At 34.1% G+C, this 3,651-nt stretch overlaps 2 pseudogenes; both read right to left on the bottom strand.

The window, feature by feature from the left end:
* The window catches only part of LOC104707542, a 3,335-nt pseudogene extending 3,060 nt beyond the window's left edge, over positions 1-275 (bottom strand).
* On the bottom strand, positions 1,677-3,439 carry LOC104707535 (annotated as a pseudogene).

Here is a 3,651-nt window from a genome sequence, read left to right as displayed (position 1 = left end):
AGATCCTTGGATGTCTCCTTCTTTAGAATCGTCTTGAGGATCGTTTTGTCGATGGATGCAAACAGGTAGTTTTTCACCTTATGATCTGTGACAGTCTTCTCCGCCAACTCTGTTCTTTGTGGTCCGGTGAGAATCACATTCCTCTCCTGCCGTGGAATTCCAGTCTCAATGAGATCCCACCACTCTTTGGATCTGAGCAGATTCTCCATGAGCATCGCCCAGTGCTCATAGTCTCCATCGAACTTAGGCACAATCAACATGTCTTTTTCACTCATTCTCTCTATGTTGTTTTCCTCAGGTTTGTGACAAGCAAAGCTCTGATACCACTTGTAAGAAATGGATCGAATAGCGTTGCAAAAACTGGGAAAAACTCTCTCTGTAATTAAACTGAAACAAAGCTTGGTTCTTATAAGAACCTTACAACTGAGAAACCGAAATAAACGCAACTAAAAAGACTAGAGCTCGTGTCCTACAAATCAGGACTACGACTTATTCAAATTGAAACTTTCAAACTCAACACAACAACCTTAAAGATACGTTTTATTCTTCACGAGTTAGATATCTCCATACAAATGAAACGCAACAAAGATCCCTATGGATACAAAGCCATGAATCGAAACAAGAACAAAAAACCTAGAAATCTGTGTTCAGCGGATAATATCAACAAGAGTGACAAATTTTGCTTACCAAAAGCTTCGGGTTGAAGTGCGAGAGCAAGAATCGGAAGTAGGTCGCCGGAAAATAGTTGAGGTACTATCGGAGGATACTGAGAGAAAACAAAAAATCGAAACTTCTGGAGAAAGAGAGAGAGAGAGAGTGGCGAGTCCTGAAGATGACGAGGACGACGCAGAAATGTTTAGACGATTTTGACCTTGAGATTCTTTCAAGACTGACCGTCAGATTGAGGCGAGTTCACGTGTCATCATCTCGCCTATTTAAACATTTGGCGCCATGATTCCCTCCTCAAAAACCAATGTTTTTAATTCCTAACCGGATTATGAACCGGACTACCTATCTGGTCACTGAGTTAACTGAGTAAATTAATTAACAATATATATATATATATATATCATTATATATTTTATAAATAAAAAAATTAAAAAACAATTTATACTTAAAAGTTAAAATTATGTTGTCTAACAATAATCATGAAGTGATCAAACGTTCTTAATCTAATTTATTCATTAAAATGTAAATTTAATGTTATCTTTATTTCTATTGTATTATTTTATCTTCATGTATCATGTCGTATGAACTTCACTCTTTTAAAGTTTTAATTGAATGAATATTCCTGTTTGACAAAAAAAAGAATAATAAAAAGGAACATCATATAAACTAAAATGACAAGAAAAAATCATATAAATTTCCATTATTCCAAACAAAAGCAAACAAAGACATAATTTTAGAATAACATTAAAATTATTTCATAATCTCCATATTCCTAAAAAAGATAAACAAACATAACTTGAAAATTTTCATACCAAACATATATAGTAGCACCTATATAAGTCTAGAAATGATTATTGTTAATCTCTTCCCAAACCTTATTCATATCAATCGGCATCACATCATCATTATCTTCCCCATCGGTTGCTTCCTTAGCCGGTGACTCTCTACGAATATCATTACTGATTTCTATAGTGTTGCTCCTTCTTTGAAATTGTGAGTCTCCATTGTTAACAATGCTTCCTTTCTCTTTGACCCCCAAACTCAGGATTCATGAAATCATACGGGCATTGGTTTGGTTGACTCATAGCCATACTTGGATTGTTGTTGGTGTTATGATGTTGCAGTGGTTGAGAAACCGACCCAACCAAACCATGGAAAGATATCACAGGAGCTACAATCGGCTCCATCTCCAAATTGGTTTTTCCATTGATATTATTTCCTTGCAATGGAAACCACTGATCTATCAGGTAACAACTTTGATTCCCCGGTATTGCAGCATTAATGTTAATCTCTTTCATTGCTTCATTAGTATTCCACGCTCTCTCATCTTCTTGATGACCTCTTGCAAAAACATCATTTGTAGTGGTCTCAAACTCCTCAAATTTCCTATGAAATAAAGGAACCGGTGGATCTCGAAGAGGAGAATGTTGCACGAAATGTAGCCTCTTCCTATGAAGTATGACATTATCCTTTGAGAAATATATTAATGCATAGATCTCATTTAAGTTAAGATCTGCAATACTACGACCACGATGTAGTTGCAACATCAGCTGATCAATGGCATAATTCTGGTTCTTCTTATGAGTTTTCATCAATTGCTCGTGGACCTTCTTTGTCTTCTCTTTCAGGTATGACTCGAGGCTCGTCTCTTTTCTCTTCTTCTCGATCTCTGGTAAGGCAAAGAAATCGTCTAGGAGGTCACGAGCCTGCTTAAGAGATGGCCACACCATTGGATAATCCTCCTCAGGGCTGAACATGATGACACACGCCTTAACATCACACAATATGGTTACTTCGTCTATCTTTTTCAGTAACCCTTCCCTCCTTTTTTTCGAACGTATGACTCTTGAGTTGTCATTCTCTATCCACGCAAGTTTTATTTTTTTTCTTGCCATGGTCACTCTGTTAGTTTGATCTCTCTCTCTTTTTGAGATTTTGTGTTTTGTTGGATATGTGAAAAATATGATGCTAGAGTTTGTTTAAATAGAATTGGGATAAAGAGAGAATGTTTTTAACATTGGTGCCAGTCAAAAGAAAGAGATAAGATGTAAAATTTATTACTGTATATAGGAGAATAATATAAACTTTTTGGTCATAGTCAAAAACACCAAAATAATGTTTTCATTCTGGATTTTATTTTTAATTAATGCTAAAAATTATAAGACTTTCATTATTAGGAAATAGTATTAATTCGTAGTGTATAAATATTTTATTCTGGGAACTAAATGCTGACTGTAGATTTCAATATAAGTATCACTTAAATATATTCCGTATACAAAAACTTGACTCTTGACTTCCTTTTTTTTTTTTAAGTACAATATGTTCTTATCAAATATTACAGTTAGATTCCAAAATGACATGAAATTTGTCAAAAGTTTTTAATACATAATCATTTTGAACTATAGAGAATAAGATATATATATATATATAGATATATATAATGGTATAACTTAGATACAAATATTTTATAAACTTATATAATTTTTCTTAATCTAATATCATACAATATGGTTTATTGATTTACAAAAAAATAAGCCTTTTGCGAGGACACATTGCGACGGAGTACAGCTCTCGCAAATTTGCGATAGATTTGCGAGGAATTTACTAGGAAATAAAAAACCATAACACATCCCTCGCAAATTTGCGAGGAATTCAGTCGTCGCAAATCCGCTGCTCATTTGCGACGCATTTACGACAAATTCGCTGGGAAGGTCCCTTTCCTCGCAAATCCATCACAACATTGCGACGATTTTGCGAGAACAAACTCCATAGCAAATTTGCTATGGAGTTGCGAGTGATTTGCGAAAGCCATAGCAAATCCATTGCAAAGTTAGGATAATAAGTTTTTATAAATATTACAAAACTTAATAGAATTATTCTGAAATACATTTGAATGTGTTCATAAGGTGAATTTACTAATTTTTAACATTATTTTGATGGTTTTTACAAATTAGATATTCAAGGTTTGCGACAAATTTGCGA

The sequence above is a fragment of the Camelina sativa genome, chromosome 1, assembly GCF_000633955.1.
Source record: "Camelina sativa cultivar DH55 chromosome 1, Cs, whole genome shotgun sequence".
Classification (NCBI taxonomy): Eukaryota; Viridiplantae; Streptophyta; class Magnoliopsida; order Brassicales; family Brassicaceae; genus Camelina; species Camelina sativa.
This window is presented reverse-complemented; position numbering and strand designations above follow the sequence as displayed.